The sequence below is a fragment of the Myotis yumanensis genome, unplaced genomic scaffold, assembly GCF_028538775.1.
Source record: "Myotis yumanensis isolate MYYU_CA2020_CCGP unplaced genomic scaffold, mMyoYum1.0.hap1 SCAF_6, whole genome shotgun sequence".
In the NCBI taxonomy this organism is placed as follows: Eukaryota; Metazoa; Chordata; class Mammalia; order Chiroptera; family Vespertilionidae; genus Myotis; species Myotis yumanensis.
Genome location: NW_027223757.1, coordinates 14,012,147 through 14,030,337, shown reverse-complemented (window position 1 = coordinate 14,030,337; position 18,191 = coordinate 14,012,147). Strand labels below are relative to the sequence as shown.

Genomic DNA, 18,191 nt, shown 5'->3' with positions numbered 1-18,191 from the left:
AATGTTTGTCCTGTTATCTATACCCAAGAGAGTCTTAACTAAACTCTTAAGGGCTTTGCAGTCAGTTGGAGGCAACACAAATTCCATTATAATGAAAGCACATTATGGGATGCTTTGCCACAGTTAGAAGCAAAGAAGTAGATTTAACAAAATAACATCATGCATCTTTAAAACATACAATGCTGAGTAAATTTAAAAAGAAGAAACAGAAAAAAAAGATGATAATATCATACACGTAAATTGAAACACATGCACCCAGAGCAACACTGCCCATTTACCACACACATAAAAGGAGAATGGAAAAATGCCTTTGGTGTGGAAGGGTGTGGGCATGGAGACTGTCAATTAAAGGGAGTTACATAAATAAGTTAATAAATTAATAAGACAAGAGTGGTATTTGTAGATTATTGATGATTATGCGACACAAAGGAGTGCAAATAGCTCAGTCCTCCACCACATTTCTAAAGTGGGTAAGAAAAGAAAAAAGCTAATTACAATACAAGACAGTAAATGGGCTTGCTCTGCAATGTTACTGCAGAGAGGGTTACCAAGATGTTCACAGCCAGAGCCATTTCCTTTACCACATACTGGCTTGTCCTTGCCCTTGAATCTGAATTTAACTTGATCATTGAAGACGGCCACCACCCCAATAATAGCAAAGTTATTTCATCTTTTGTTCCAAAGCATGAGGTTGGTACAATTGCAGATTAGGAAATAGGAATTCAAGATTAACTGGCTTGGGCATCTCAGCCGGATTTGCATTGTTGAAATGGAGCATGCATGCCCGGAGCCCATTCTCTCAATGGCAGCAGCCTCAGCATCCTGAAGGGACTCGGGTATAAATCCATCCTGGTCATCCTGTTCCAATGCTGTGCTCTAGGTTCTTGCACTTTCGTGTGTGTGTGTGTGTGTGTATGTGTGTGTGTGTGCGTGTGTGTGTTTCTATTGTAAGACACAACCTTGCATTTCTCTTTCAACAGTTAGGTCTCTGGCTTACTCTAACATTGTCTAGCCAGGTGAGATCCACCATTTAATTCGTTTGTCTCTCTGGGATGTGTGTTCCCTGGTTCTGCCCAGTCCTCAGAAACCAGAATCCTGCCATGTTTTAGCCACGTAGCTAAGCCTGCAGCCTGAAGCTAGTAGTTTATCATAGAGAAATCCACCTGTTCTGCTTTGCTAGATCTCCCCCTGCCCTGATGCCTTTCAACATTGACTAGTGCATATCTCTTTTCACCTTAGTCTCCTGGTGACTGCTCTGGCTGCCAGTCTGGTCTTTCTCTGGTACTGTGATGCTGAGGGTGCCCCTGAGTGTATCTGATACAGGGAGATGGGAGAGGCATAGTGTAAGTGGTTATGCACTGGCATAGGCAGGGCATTCAACCTCGGTATGTGGGAGAGGAATGTGAGGTCTGAGGATTCAGGGTTTCTCTAAATATTAAAATAAATTATATGTGCAAAATCCTTATGGCAATATATAGCATGAAGCAAATACTCTGAAAATGTTAACTACGCTGTTTTATTATCTTCAGGTTTTGCACTCAGGTTTTGTTTCTGTTCTGGCTCTGGGTATACCCAGGAAAAAATTTAGATGAAACTTTTTTTTAACTAAAAATAATTGTTTGGGGGGGGGAGGGGTGAAATGCAGTATAGTGAGAACAGTCTAAAATCTGTTTTCAGATGACCTAGGTCAAAGTCACAGCAGTCCCTTCCTCACTGTGTGGAGATGGGGAAGTGTACGTCCTGTGGCCCATTTCCCTGTTTACAGGATGAAAATAATAGCAATCTCTACCCCCCGCCCCCAGCATAGCGGTAAGGATCAGCAGGGTAAAGCTTGTGAAAGCCTTTTTGTAAATGCTGTTATGCTAACTAATGTCACTCTTGTGATTGTTATCGATCATTTTTTTCATGCCACTAGAAATAAGCTCATAATACTTCCTGTATAGAGTCAATGAGTGATAGCACTAGTTAAATATTCTAGGAGCAAAGTTTGTCTTTTATGGTGGTTAAGTCTCACATTTTGAATTAACTGGCCCAATTCATTGTGACTCTACAGAAAAACAATCTGTGCAAAGTTAAGTTGATTACTAGTATATTATCTTTTAGGTGTGAAAAACAAGTAACACACACAAATTTACTTTTTCTCTTCCATGTTTTACTTACAACTTACTCTCCATCAGTTAATAGAATAAAAAGGACAGAACAATTCATAAAAAAACAAACTTTCCTAGAATATACAATGGCTGTATCATTTAATGATTACAACAATCCTAGGAAGTAGAAGAGATAGTTTTATACCTTTGTACAGATGGGCCCCAGGAGAGTGGAAATTTCCATCAATATTGCCTGGCTAATTAGTGTTGAATTGAGGGCTAGAAGCCAGGTGGCTGGACTTTTACCCCATACTGAGAAGAAACTCTAGAGTTCTTTTTCTACATAAATCAATAATAATTTATATTTATTAGCCCCAGCTCTTTACAAAGCAATAAAAAGAATATAGTAAGTTGATGTGGTATATTTATTTTCAGAGGAAAAATAGAGATATAGAAGAGGTGGTCTTCTATATGATCAGATATAGTCTCCCTCCCCTGGAATATATCACAATGCATTTAAACATTGCCCCAGATTCATGAAAATACATTCATTCCCCACATAAATTTATGCCTGGAATCAATCCCTATGTCCTCTCCTGCCCTAAGTCACTTTTCTCAGATGAACTTATGAAACCTAAGCAATATTAAGTAACAGACATAAAAATCATGGCAGCTCTTTAACATGAAGCATTTGTGAGTGTGAACCATGGAAACTAGTTAATTAATCTGTTCAGTGCCCTTTTAGTATGAGTTCCATGTACTCCCTTTGGTGCCCCATTTGGATCTAATGAACAGGAGACTTTCAATGGGTGAAACTGTTTAGGAGAGTCAAGGAAAGCAATCTGGATAAAATCCTAAGTGAGAGGTGGTAACTCAGGAGGCAATGTTAAAAAAGGGAAGGAGAATAATAATCATTATGAGCCTTCTCTTTTCTTTTTTAAAATACGTTTTTATTGATTTTAGAGTGAGAGGAAAGTAGGGGAAGAGAGAGAGAGAAACATCTATCAGCTGCCTTCTGCACTGCAGGCTCCTACTGGAGATAGAGCTTGCAACGCCCCTGGGCAATCAGGAATCAAACCAGCGACCTCTCAGTGCATAGGATGACACCCAGCCAACTGGGCCACACCAGCCAGGGCAGGCCTTCCCTTTTCTTAATACAATCTACTGAAGCTGTACTCCCTTAACCTTCCTCCTGCTGTTAACTCCTCAAAGTCTATGTAGATTATTCCCTGGAGAAAAAAAAAACAAAAAACTTTTAAAATTGCAGAATTAGCCCTAGCTGGTTTGGCTCAGGGGATTGAGCGTCGGCCTGTGGACTGAAGGGTCCTGAGTTCAATTCCGGTCAAGGGTAAATGTCCAGGTTGTGGGTTCGATCCCCAGTGGGGGGCATGCAGGAAGCAGCTGATCAATAATTGTCCCTCATCATTGATGTTTCTATCTCTCTCTCCCTTCCTCTCTGAAATCAATAAAAATATACTTTTTAAAAATAATAAAAAAAAGAAAATTGCAGAATTATTTATAAACAGGTTCTTTCTTAGGATAAAATGTTACTAATTTGTCTTTATAAGACTCAAGTGTGTTTATGCATATGGTAAACTTTAATTTCCAACTGCTAAATAACAACTTTAGGTTTTTACTTTCATCCTTTTTTATAGAAATGAAGTAACATGATACATGCATGTAGATATTTATTTGTCAGAGTCTATGGAATATTGAGTCAAAGACTCAACTTCTCTAGACATTCAATGAACAGGTCATTCATTTTACCAATTTAATGACTATCCACTCAAAACATTCCTGTTCAGAGTTCTGTCTAACCATTACATTATTTTTTTCTTTTCATTCATAGAATTTTCAAACAACTCTCAGTGCACAGAGTGACAATGCTTTACCTGAATATTAACATTGAGGAACAATGGCAAATGAGAGTTTCTGAAATTCTTAAAACACATTTCTCTAAAATTAAACATGATATCTGAATGTTATTTTTAATTGTATTGCTTTTGGTTTTACTTGTACTGATTTTGGTACAGCCAAATATCGAGCTTTTTTTTTTTTTTATAGTTCCTGATATTCTTAGGAAAAAAATCAAAATAAATTTGTTCCATAAAAAAAATGTAGCAAGGACTCTGGGACCAGCCCATTTGGATTCAAAATTAGTCTCTGCCACTTGCTAGCTTTGTGATGCTGGTTAAGCTTTTTAAATAATCTATGCCTCAGGTTTCTTAATTATAAACTGAAAATAATAATAGTATTTTCCTTCTAAAATTATTATAGCAGAAAGAATGAGTCAACATTTAGAACAATTCTTAGCACATAGGTCTAGTAAGTCCTAAATAATATATATATATATATATATATATATATATATATGTAATATACATATATATGAAAGCATTCATATATAAATACAAATGTTCTTATGCATAAATAAACCAGTAATAACATGTTTCAGATAATTACCTAAACAAGCTAATGCTATACAGAGATTTATTCTTTATTGTTCTTTTTAAAATTTAAAATTCTTCCATGAATTTATTAATAAATGTGATAAAAGGAAAGAAATGAGGAAGGAAAGGGGGGGACTCTATGACATAGTGGAGAGACTGAGAGCAAGGACATCAACTAGATTGCTATTTTAAATATTAATTTGTAGGATGGTTGGAATTTTATTGGGATAAAAGTTGCATTGGAATGGGGAGGTCTACGGACACTGGGCTTTCATATTCTATAAGATGCTTTCCTTAATTTAATGTTAGATCAGGGATATGATGCTTAAATCCTATAATGAGCAAGTCTCTTCTTTCCAAAAAGTCTGCAAATGAAAAAAAAAAAAAGTGCACAATTTTTTTGTTTGACTTGAGCTAGAAGATAGAAAATAAATTGTAAGGAGTTATAAATGTCTCCAGATAAGACTCGGTGAAGTTTCCATTAGGTTTTCCAATTAAGATAGAGTTCATAACAACAACAACATTTTTGCCAAACCACAATGAAATTTTAGATCCAGAACTTTTTTAAAATCTTAGTTTATGATCAATCCAAACTATTGTAAAGGATAGTTCAATTTGATACACCATTGTTACTATTATCGTTAGCCTCAAACCAAAGGTAACCTAGTCCAGAGAAACAATTTCTTTGTATTCCTCTCCTGGTTTCAACACAATGCTAATTACATTGAAGAACACTAAACGACTGGAGACAGGACTTTGACCCCAGAGAAGACAAAGGTAACACATAGACAACAAAGAGACAACATAAGCAAAGCCAAAATAACATACCACAAACACTCCACGAGTGCCAAGTAATACAAAGCCCAGCTGATTTCACAGAAGGGAAGTTGGTCTGGGAAGGCATCTAGGAGAACAGGAGCCTCTAGCAAAGTCTTGGAGGAAGCAAAGCTAGGGTCATGCAGCTGAGGAATGAGAGCCTTCCAGGCAGAGCAGCAACCGTAGGAAAACACATCCAGAGGTAGTGCTGGACCAGATGTGTCTGGAAGCGACGGGGAGCTTGATTAAAGAGAAGAGACTTTGAGATTTGACTTGGAAGGAGATAGGCAGGGCAGAAATTCCTCTTGAAGATCCTTGGATAAGTTAGCATTGAGTCCAAGCTGTGAAGGAGAGCCAGAATTTATACAATAAACTTTTTATCCCTGCACGTGCATAATTAAGAATGTATTCTAAGGTCCTTAGTGGATATTATAGCAGTTTTCAGCTCCTCAGCGTAACCTTCAAAGTTCTCCAGCAAAGCCCGAATTCCTATCCTAGCATTCAAGACTTCATGTTATTGTTCCAACTTACCATTCTAGTCCAATGTCCTATTTCTCTCCCAAATAAACCTTCCACACATATTCATGATGGGACTATAAAAAGGGATCCATAGGATTTGGAATTTAAATATTTTCACTCATTTAACAAATATTAATACCTGCTAACATCTGTTTTACCTGTTGAGTTGGTGGTAAACAGGGAAATTAAGTCTCTGCATTCATGGAGATTATAATGTGAAACTGATAACAAATAAACATAAAAATCCTATCTAATAAAGAGGGAATATGCTTATTGACCCTCATGCTATCACAAAGATGGCGGCGCCCACAGCCAATAAGGAGGGAATATGCTAATTGGCTTCCCCACCCTCAAAGATGTTGGCTCCCACAGCCAATAAGGAGGGGATATGCTAATTGACTGCCCCGCCCTCAAAGATGGCAGCACCCACTGCCAATAAGGAAGAAATATGCTAATTGACTGCCATGCTCTCAAAGATGGCAGCGCCCACATCTAATAAGGAGGGAATATGCTAATTGGCTTCCCCACCCTCAAAGATGTTGGCTCCCACAGCCAATAAGGAGGGGATATGCTAATTGACTGCCCCGCCCTCAAAGATGGCAGCACCCACTGCCAATAAGGAAGAAATATGCTAATTGACTGCCCCGCCCTCAAAGATGGCAGCGCCCACATCTAATAAGGAGGGAATATGCTAATTGACTGCCATGCCCTCAAAGATGGCGGCGCCCATAGCCACAAGATGGCCGGCAGGGGAGGGCAGTTAGGGGAGACCAGGCCAGCAGGAGAGGGCAGTTGGAGGCAACGAGGTCTGCAGGGGAGGGCAATTGGGGGGGATTAGGCCAGCAGAGGTGGATAGTTGGGGCAATCAGGCTGTCAGGGGAGTGGTTAGGGATGATCAGGCAGGCAGGTAGGTGAGTGGTTGGGAGACAGCAGTCCCGAATTGTGAGAGGGATGTCCAACTGCCGATCCTTGTGGGACCAGGCCTAAACCGGCAGTCAGACATCCCCTGAGGGGTCCAGGTTGGAAAAGGTGCAGGCTGGGCTGAGGGACACCCCCTCCAGTGCACGAATTTCATGCACCAGGCCTCTAGTAAAAATACAAATGAGAATAGTGGTGAGCAGTATGAAGAAAATGAAGTAGAAAGACGATAAAAAATTATGAGCAGAGGAGTGGGCATTTTACATAAGGTGTTTGGAGGAGACTGGCTGAGGAGGCAGCATTTGAGCAGAAACCTGAAAAATGAAAAAGATTGACACATGCAAAAATTCAGGCCAAAAATATCCAAATAGAAGTAATAATAGAAGTATAAATAATCATTTGATTTTTTTTTTTTTTTGTCCAAGTACAACAGGGAAGAAAGTAAAGGACTTTTTTAAAAAAGGAAATAATATGATTGCATTTATGTTTTAAGCAGATCATATTATTATATAAAGTATAGACTGTGTAAATCAAAAGTGAAAACGAATGGGTATGTTATGTGTGTGAATATACTTGTTATTTGTATACACTATAAAAAGTTCTTTATGATAGTCCAAAGTTGTCTGGCTTCTTCTTTCAAAAGTTAAATGTAGCTATTTTTTAAATGAGATTTTTTTAAATTTTAGCTTAGATTCCATTTATACCAAATAAAAAATGATATCCCTCTCTGTTCTGAGTTTCTGAAGTGCATGTATTTGCAAAGTCCACATGGCTCTTTCACATATTATAATATATTGTTTATATATTTTCTTCTGCTGCTAAATTGAAAATTTCTTGAGGGCAGGAACCAAGGTTGCATCCTCTATAGTGGCTAACAGAACGATATATGTGTGCCAATGATCAATATATATCTGACCCATGATACTTTTCTTTACATTGTTATTAACAAATTTAACATATTTGTCTTTGAATCCATTGCTTAAAATTTTGTAAAAATATATCCATTCAGGGTTATGTGAAAGGAATATTCATCTTATCTGCTAACTTGGTGGTTTGGATTATGATTGCTCTGATATGTAGTCTTGAGGGACTGTGCATCACATGATCAAGAAGGCAAATTCTGGAGCCAAACTCTCTAGGTTCAAAATGCCAACTCATGCACTTACTGGCTTTGTGATGTTGGGCAAGATGACAAACATCTTTTTGTGTCTCTCTCTCGCTCATATTTAACAAAAGCTTGATAATTAGTAAGTACTTCATAGGTTGTTAAAATAATTACTTGAATGAAGATATATAAAGCTCTTAAATCAGTGGCTTGTGCATGGAAAGCACTCAATAAATGTGAGTTTTAATTAGTCTTCCAACCTCTATATACAAATATTACTACCTCTTACAAAGCTGTATAAGGAGAAACCATCTCTACTTGATATTTCTATTGGGATGATGGAGTTTATATTTAGGGGACAGATTAATGTTCTCTATAATGCATAAACCTACAGAATTCTTCATATATAGATCTGCATCCCAAGATCTTTAGGATCAAGGGCTGGAGCTCAGTGTTGCTTCACAAATTGTACGTGACATTAAATGTATAGGCACAAAAGCCCTAGCTGGTTTGGGTCAGTAGATAGAGCATCGGCCCGAGAACTGAAGGGTCCCGGGCTCAAGTCTGGTCAACAGCATGTACCTTGGTTGCAAGTTCCCCATCCCTGGTTGGGATGCCTGCAGGAGGCAACCAATTGATGTGTCTCTTGCACACAATGTTTCTCTCTGTCTCTCCATCTCCCTTCCACTCACTAAAAAGCAATGGTAAAATACCCTTAGGTGAGGATTAACAAACAAACAAACAAACAAAATGTATAGGCACAGAGGTTAGCCAGCTTCTGATGCTCATGTCAAGGTTGACGATTTTGAGAACACACAATTATCCACTCACGGTAGCCATCGTTCAAATTAAACTCCTTAAAATTAAATTTACTTTCTTGAAATGCTCAACTCTAAGCAAATAATGTGAGATTTTTTTTCTTATTTTAGTATTTGTTAATGGAGAGTTAGGGTTTTGACAGAGTTATTCATCTTCCTTCCAAAAGAACAGACTAATCAACATGTCAATAAGGATTAAAAGCAATTTACACCAAAAGACAAATAGCTGTAACATGATCATAATAATCTGTAAGAATTATAAATTATTTCAGAAACTCTAGCCAAGATTCTCATGGCAAAGACCAGTCTTTCAGGCTTTGTTACTAAAAAATTTATATTCTTTTTTTCTTAACCCTTAGGAAGAGAATTTTTAAAATTTTGTTTTTGTTCTATATAATAAATTAATCTCACATGATCAGATGCTTTAAAATAATGCTCCCAGTTTAGATTTTTAGTTTACCTTTATGAAATGAATACCAACATGGGCATATTTCCTTCACAGAGCTGCTATCTGGAAAACTGGGGAAATTCACTTCATTTTTTCCTTCTGATCCCAGACTAGAACTAAAGTGTCTACTTTCATAACGTGTGCCTCAGCCAACCAGAAGGGAGACTATTTCTGCCGCCTACAATGAGATTAGACATCCTCTAAGTAAGAGACATGGTTAGACTGACCTCAAACTAAACAGACCAGGTTTTCAGAGAAAAAGGAAATGGAGCATGTTGTGGACCATTTAAGTCTAGAAAAAATAATAATAATAAGGAAGTGAAGTGGGATGGTCTAGCAAAAAAATTCCCAAACATTTTTGGCAATGCAAAACCTTTTTGTTATTTGATTATGTAATCCCCCTTTTTTTTTTCTGTCTCTACCAGCTCCTTTCTCATCCTAGTTTAAAAAAAAAAAAAAAAGTATGGTAAATTATATGCTGAATTTGACAGATATATTTAGTCAAAACAATTTTGGTTTGAAAAATTGTATGAATTTCTAATAGTGCATATGCTAACTGAAAACTTGTTGGGATGTTGTAAAGCTAGAGACAGTGATCAATATTTAATAATCAGAGACTTGTTATGGGAATCTGTTGTAGAGCTGAAGGTTTGACTTCACTGAAAAGAAGTGAAGTTGTATCTGCCTGTCTTTCTACCTCTTGTTCCTTCCCCTCCCAATGTTTAATGTAAATACCAACTCTTTCCTTAGATGCAAAACCAGGTCAGAGACATCCAAGACTCTCCAGGCTGGCACATTCTTCTAGAGAAGTCTGTTTGAGGCCACAGCCCTTGGAGAGGCTCAGTAAAACAGCAAGCTCAGCAAATATGCTCAGTGGCTCAAAGTCTGTAGTATCCCTTAAAAAAACAGAAATACATTTATGACACACCCATAAATGTGTAACGTAAAAATATACATAATTTATTTTGTGTCAATTGTAATTAGCAAGATTTTATTAAGTGGCTAAGTTGAACACTGCATGTACTTTGGAGGTACCAAGGGACGGCATGGTGGGGCTTTGCAACCATAATCTCTACCAGACCCTTCTGATTTCACACCAAATCAACACACCATCAAAGTTAAATTTTTGCTGTGCTGCTATCATAGCCTAAAGATAAGTTCACTTTCATCCATGTCTCATATCTAAATCCCTTGTTTAGAAATTCTATAGTTATCTCTGGACATTTTACCCATTTTAATTCAAAGTACATGAAAATAAAGTACAACCTTCCTTCAGAGAATTTGTTTCAAATTTGCCTGTTCATATATACATGGAAATTTAACTCATTGCTAATAGGTAAAGCACCATTTCAGTGAATATTTTCTAAGAAAGACATTACTGTGGACATATGTAAAATTTCTGAGATGACAAGACATTTTGGGGAGAAAAACAACAAAATAGGTCTCTTGAACATATGCATATTGTCTCACAAGCTAAGTTGTCTATAGTCTATGTGAAAAGGTTGAGTCTCATCTTTATCATGATTTGGGTTCTCAGAATGAACATAACTTTGTTTTTAAGATCATTCTATTCAATCAATGACATTACACTTTAGAATAATCTATAATTAGATGAAAATATTATAACTTCTTACCCCCAGTAAGTTGCTGAAGTTGTGTGAATCTCCCAGTCTTTGACATTTAAGCTTCCTCATATAAATCCACACAGCAAAATGCTGTTTGTTGATTTCATGTAATCAAATTACTGTGTTATCACAGGAAACCAACAATTATTCATGGTAGTTAACCCTTGTGAACTGTGTACATGTCTTATTCTCTATTAAATACACTTTAAATATAGCACAGCTAGTCTGCCAAGAGTCAACTGAAAAAAATATATATATTGGGGCATTCACTCTGATGTCCCTCAAAACCCATTTTAATCTAGCCCAGGCCCAGCAGAACTGCCCCTCAGCACCCCTGCTCACCCTACCCCTAGAAAAATTGGTTAATTTGAATATTTAAGATAAGTACCTGCAGTATTAGGAAACCCCATATGGATGCTATTATTTGGCTTTAAGGAAAATTATTAAATTTTTAATCCAAAATATGTTATATACCTGCTAGCTTTTTACCTTAAAATCTCTTTGGAAGACAACAAATCTAATTCTTCCCTCAGCTCTAACTAAATGCAGCAGAAATTACAGTTCCCATTGATGAGGATTTAAATGGAGATGGCTCTTTACTCAGTCTTTCTTTTGTGGATTATACCACAGAAATCTTCCCGGGCCAAATTTAAAACACATTTGTTTCAGAGTTTGCCAAGTCGGGTATTATTTTTCAGTTTTAGTGCTATTTGATTTCTGTGTAAAAGAGTTTTCCTGTCTTCACTCTGCTCCTTGAAGCCCATTTACTTCTTTTTGTCTCTAATATCTGTTTTCAGCAGAGACAGTGAAAAAAGAATGGGAGATTTGAAGTGGCTCTGTTTTTGTTTTTAAAATATTATGGTTCTTTCTGTAAAATCTCATCAAAAGCTTCCTGCATTATTAGCCATTTCATCCCATTGTAATGGGCATAGTGTATATTGTTTATGGAGCTATTGTAAGTAGCCTGAGAAATGATTAAAATAATACTTGGTGGTGGGAAGGATGTTTCACTATATGTATTTATGAAATGAATGCAATAATATTGCAGTTGTTGACACCAGAATTGCCCCAAATCCATCCATAAAGACAGCCTAACACTTCTTTGGAGTTATATCATTTCTTCTCAAAAGATTAATAGTTCTTTCAGACTTTTTTTGTTTTATTTAGTTTATAGAATTCTTTATCTTAGGAGATCTGTGCATGTAAATTGTTCTTTAATGTAGAGGAAACTCCCTGTAGCCTGGCCTGGTGAATAGTGAAGTCATGTGATTGATATTCCTAAACACACTCTTACCATAGACTGGGGGTGCCAGTATGCCAGCAGTCTGAAGGTATAAACTATCAGCATGGTACGTTTTGCTTCATATCAAACCTCAGGAATTCTCAGGAAGTCCCGGTCCACAAACATTTGCTCAATTGAATTTATGAGCGAAAACTTTAGAAAAGATGAGTATGGCCCATGGCGGGAATAAAGGCCCACCCACAGCTTTATTTGTTTATATAGCTCCTTTAGGAACCCACTCAAAAGACCCCTGAAAGCTGGCATCAGGGTTTACTTAAAATTCTCCAAAGACACCCTTCCCCATCCATATTTTAAATTAGAACTTTAAGAAATATACAACAATATTTTTATGATGCAATCTCATATCCAGTGTGAATTTCATATACATTATTTTATTTGTCCATCTCCACAGCTCTGTGGGGTAACTGTTGTCCCTACTTCATACGTTTTAGAAACCTGACAGGAAGATTTAGTGTCTTGCTTATTTTCACATGTTCCATCATATTCACAAATGTTTGCAACGAGTTCAAAAACTCTTCTTAAGAGTTTTCTTACCTATAAGATAGCGACAATAATACTTAATTCATGAATTTTAAAATCTTGTTCTTGACAATCAGGAAACAATGACCTAAAACTTGGTTTAAAAAAAGAAAGTAGGAGAAAATATGAATAGAAATCATTTTTCTAATGAGTTTATGGAAAGTTATGTCAGTATATCAGCCTCCAAATTAAGCCACAGGTTTTAAAAAAGGATATTATTATCCAAACTCGTCTTTAAGAACAAGCCTTAAAAGCACCTTCCTTTATGATAATGTTTAATGAATATCAGAATCCCATTTAAAATATCTTACCTCTGGTTTGAACCCTCATAGCGTATATCAAAAGCACCATGCTATATAGACTTATGTTGGAATGACCAAAAAAGCATGATAGGGATAGATAAGAATACAACATCATGAGCACTGGATTCTAGTCATGGCCTAGATTTGTAGGCAAAAGCAAGTTATTCAACCCATGTGAGTCTCAGGTCTATGAGGAAGTGATTGACCAGAGGATATTACTCAAAGTTTCTTCAAGTTCTCTACTTCTAAGTAATGTTTTTAGATGATTATAAAGAGACAATAGCCAGACCATATGGAGGGCAGCAGTCAGTGATGGGGTGAATCTGTTCGGTATAGAAGTAAAGCACATGTAACAAAAAGCAAGTCCACATGGGCTTGGGCTTGGCATGGCACCTCTAAGTGCTGTGGAAGAACATAGTTCAGTTTTTTCAATTCTATTTATACACATACAGTAACATCTTTAAAAGAACGCTTCAGAATTCTTGAAAAGAACAAGTAAAAGACTATTTGTGATCTTGAAGGCAATATTCAAGGGGAAATGTATTCTGTTCTTAGATTTTTGAAAAAAATTGACGTTTAATAGTATCTTTGGCAAAGGGGAATTTGTGAATAACATGGTATGCAGCTGTGTATGGAAAAATTAAAAATAGAACTGTAATTTGCTCTTAAATTAGAAACACATCTGAGTTTTGTTAACAATTTGAGAGTGATAATAATTTGTTTCTTTTGCTCCTTAATTGTGTATACATGTGTCAGAGAGAAGAAGAAGAGGGAAGGGGTTGGAAAAGGAGAAAAGAGAAAGAAGGAGAAGGATTAAAGATAGGAGAGGAAGAGAGAAAATATATGACAACTAAACATAGATATCACAGTTCATATGTGCGCTTCATTCTGCTTACAGTCAGGCTCTCTAAGGTGGGCAGAAGTACTTTGCCCTAAAAGAGAAAATTACTGAAGTCCTTTCAAAATGAAGTAAAAAGGCATCATATTTAAAGAAACCTTCGCGGTATAATCTAATAGTTCCCCAGCTTTACCACTGCTTTCACTAACAAGACACACAAATACAAAACCAAAGAAAACCATTAGAGAGTCCTGTGAGATGCACACTGAGAAAACTATGCTAGACCCAATTATGGAACCTAAAAGCATAAACTGGATTTATTCTTATTACCTGACCCCAGTAAACATTATTGAATGGTCATAAATGTTTCTCATTTGTACCATACCCAACTGAGAACAAGCCAGCTTCCCATGCAGAGTCAAGGACATCATGTCTACAGTGCAAGTCAATGTCGTGCTACTAATCCAGTGGTTCTCAACCTTCCTAATGCCGCGACCCTTTAATACAGTTCCTCATGTTGTGGTGACCCCCAACCATAAAATTATTTATGTTGCTACTTCATAACTGTAATTTTGCTACTGTTATGAATCATAATGTAAATATCTGATATGCAGGATGTATTTTCATTGTTACAAATTGAACATAATTAAAGCATAGTGGTTAATCACAAAATCAATATGTAATTATATATGTGTTTTCCGATGGTCTTAGGCGACCCCTGTGAAAGGGTCATTCGACTCTCAAAGGGGTCGCGACCTACAGGTTGAGAATCGCTGTACTAATCTAAGTAATCTAACACATGCTCTAGGAAGTTAATTTCATTCTAAAAATATGAACATTGCTACTCACATGTGCCCTTAAATATCACAAAATCAGAAAGAGAGAAATTTAAAAATGCATTAACTTTGTCACAATCTCAAATATTATCAAATTAGTTAATTTGATAGTATTAAAGGAGTCCTCAGATCCTAAGGACTCCTTTTTGTTCTATTTCTAAATTGAGGAATTGTGCTACAGTAAAGTAGGACGTTAACTTGCATGAGAATAGCCCAGAAGATTGTTAACAAGAACTGTTCATTACCCCTATCCATTTGATTCTGATTCATTAGATCTGGGTTGGCACCCAGGAATATACACTTTTAATAAGTACTCTAATGTACTTATAGAGTCTAGGAAACTTCATAGTCTGCACCTTGAAAAATGCTGGATGCTTCATTTCTAAGATTCCTTCCAGCTATAAAATGCTTAGGCCTGTAGAGCAGAAAGTGGTAAAGAGGGCAGAGAAGTATACATGAGTGATGATAGAGGAAGGACACATTATAAAAAATAGATGCAAGATTCACTTATTTGTCAACACATATTGCCAATATGCCACACAAAATACACATATCTGGTGATAGGAGATGAAAGGGAGCTCCCAATTTGCTGGAGGTGACAGGTAATAAAAATGAAGAAGCAGTAACATCAGTGCAGTAATGAAGATGGGTCGTCATAGAGGAGAACTAAAAAGCGGGCAGGTGGAGGTGGTGAGGGGTAAACTGGAAAAGTCTGTCGCATGCTGGCTCCACCCTGTTCTGGAGGGTGGGGGCAGAGCCGGATATAAGTGCCGTAGTCCTGCGGGACGTTCTTTTTTCCGAGGGGGTTTGTCACCAGAACACAGGTGTCCTGAAAACCACCACTAAATCAAACCCAAAACGGGAAAGGAAAAGACTCACATCGACATCGAAGTCATTGGACACAGAGATTCTGGCAAGTCTACCACTGGCCATCTGATCTACAAATGTGGTGGGATGGACCATTGAGAAGAACCATTGAAAATTTTGAAAAGGAGGCTGCTGAGATGGGGAAGGGCTCCCGCAAGGATGCCTGGGTCTTGGATGAACTGAAAGCTGAACGTGAGCATGGCATCTCCATTGATATCTCCCTGTGGAAATTCGAGACCAGCAAGTATTATGTGACCATCACTGATGCCCCAGGATGATTTCAGACATATCTCGGTTTGACTGTGCTATCCTGATTATTGCTGCAGGTGATTTTGAAGCAGATATCTCTAAGAATGGACAGAACCATGAGCATGCCCTTCTGGCTTACACACTGGGTGAGAAACAGCTGATTGTTGGTGCTAACAAAATGGATTCCACTGAGCCACTCTACAGCCAGAAAAGATACGAGGAAATTGTTAAGAAAATTGGCTACAACCCTGACACAGTAGCATTTGTGCCAATTTCTGGTTGGAATGGTGACAACATGTTGGAGCCAAGTGCTAATAAGCCTTGGTTCAAGGGATGGGAGGTCACCCAAAAATATGGCAATGACAGTGGAACCACAATGCTTGAAGCTCTGGACTGCATCCTGCCACCAAGTCATCCAACTGACAAGCCCCTGTGTCTGCCCCTCCAAGATGTCGACAAAACTGGCAGTATTGGTACTGTCCCTGTGGGCACCACGTGGAAACTGGTGTTCTCAAACCCACATGGTGGTCACCTTTGCTCCAGTCAATATTATAACTGAAGTATATTAAATGCACCATGAAGCTTTGAGTGAAACTCTTCCTGGGGACAATGTGGGCTTCAATGTCAAGAACATGTCTGTCAAAGATGTTCGCCATGGCAGTGTGGCTGGTGACAGCAAAAAGGACCCACTAGCAGAAGCAGCTGGTTTCACAGCTCAGGGGATTATCCTGAGCCATCCAGGCCAGGTCAGTGCTGGAGATGCACCTGTGCTGGATTGTCACACAACTCATAATTGCTTGCAAATTTGCTGAGCTGAAGGAGGCCCCCATCATCCTCACCTCTTGATAGTCTCATCCTTGTATAATTCCCTCATCTTGAGTAGGGGTGAGATCTTTGACTTATTTCTAATAACTTCAGTACAGCAATGATTGGGTGTACATAAATTACATGTGTGTAATTATGTTACATAAAATTATAATGCCTGTCTTGATGAAAGAGTGTCTCTCCCTTGCTGGTTTTGAAGAAGCAAGTGGCCATATTGGAAAAGTCCACAGGGCAAAGGACTGAGGGCAGCCCCCAGCAAACAACCAGTAAGAACTTGGGTCCTCGGTCCACCCACTCACAAGGAACTGAATGCTTCCAGCAGCACCACATGAGCTAGGAAGTGGATCCTTACCCAGTCAAGTCTCAGATGAGAATGCAGCCCCAGCTAACAACCCTGACTGCAGCCTTGTAAGACCCTGAAGAGAGGACTTCGTTAAGCCATGCTCAGTCACTTCATTCACAGAAACTGTGAGATAATAAATGTGTGATGTGTTAAGCCACTAAATTTGTGGTAATATTGTGGTGCAACAATACATAACTAATATGCATAAAGTAGGATTATATCAAAACATTAAAAGGTAACTATCTCAGTTTGAGGCCTGACCACTTGATCATCTAGGCAGGGTGTGCCAAGTAGAGGTTTGAACACCAAATTTCAAACCATTTCCCATGCCTATCTTCAGGATTTAAAAGGGTTGAGGTTGAAGAGGCCAGAGTCGGAGACTGAAGAGAAGACTTCATTGAAGAGCTATCAATTTGCTGAGAGTTTTAATTTCTGCTCCCCCGGGGGCGGGGGGAGGAGAAACAGGTGGAAGGGTTTACCTAGTGACAGGAACTTCAAAGAAACCATTTGGGCATCTTGACACATGACCCCAGTTCCGACAGAGCTAAAGGTGAGAGAATTGATACAGGAGACTGTGTCAGCAGAGCAGAGGGCCTTTATTAGGAATCAACTGTGGTCTATCAACAGAAAGCCAAACATGTGTCTATCTTTCCTGTGTACAGGATGTGGGCCAAAAAGAGAGTTGATGTAGAGTTGTTCTGAGTTCTGCCTAAGAGGTTAATATGGAGTGGTGAGATGACTTAGCTAAGAAAGGCAGATGCCCAGGGGAGTAGGAAGAACTTGGAAACCACCAGACAAAGAGTTGCATCAGCCCAAGTCAAGTGACATGGGAGACATGTCCATTACTGGACATGGGAAGTTCAGTAATGGGAAGTTCTCCAAAGAACCCACAAACTATTCATTAGAAGGAGAGTCAGCTTTAAACATGTGCCAAGTCCAGAGAGTGCCAACTCAGAGTAACCTTGTCCCATAAAATCTTTCCTGATCTTTTACATATTTTTCCTCCTCTCTTCTTCCACCACCACTCCCTTGATGCTGGAGGAGTCAGAAACCATGGTTAGCCCATTGTGGGTAGAGGAGGGACACAGGCAAGCAGATAGCCTCCCCTTTAGCATCAAACCAGAGCTGGGGAGAGGAGAAGCTTTATGAAGTCTTTAATTATGACACTGATTAGACATATTAATTACTGAATATTTTAAGCCAAAATGATTAAAAAGATGTCTTATTATCTAATAGTGAGCAGTAAACTACAAGTTTGCCCTATATTCTATCCAACAGCAAAAATTCTAGAGCTCTGCTAAATAGTCTATAAGAGCAGTT

General features: G+C 38.1%; 1 pseudogene; it reads left to right on the top strand.

Moving 5' to 3' along the window:
* Positions 1-552: 552 nt before the first annotated feature.
* On the top strand, positions 553-16,549 carry LOC139012815 (elongation factor 1-alpha 1 pseudogene; annotated as a pseudogene).
* Positions 16,550-18,191: the final 1,642 nt, after the last annotated feature.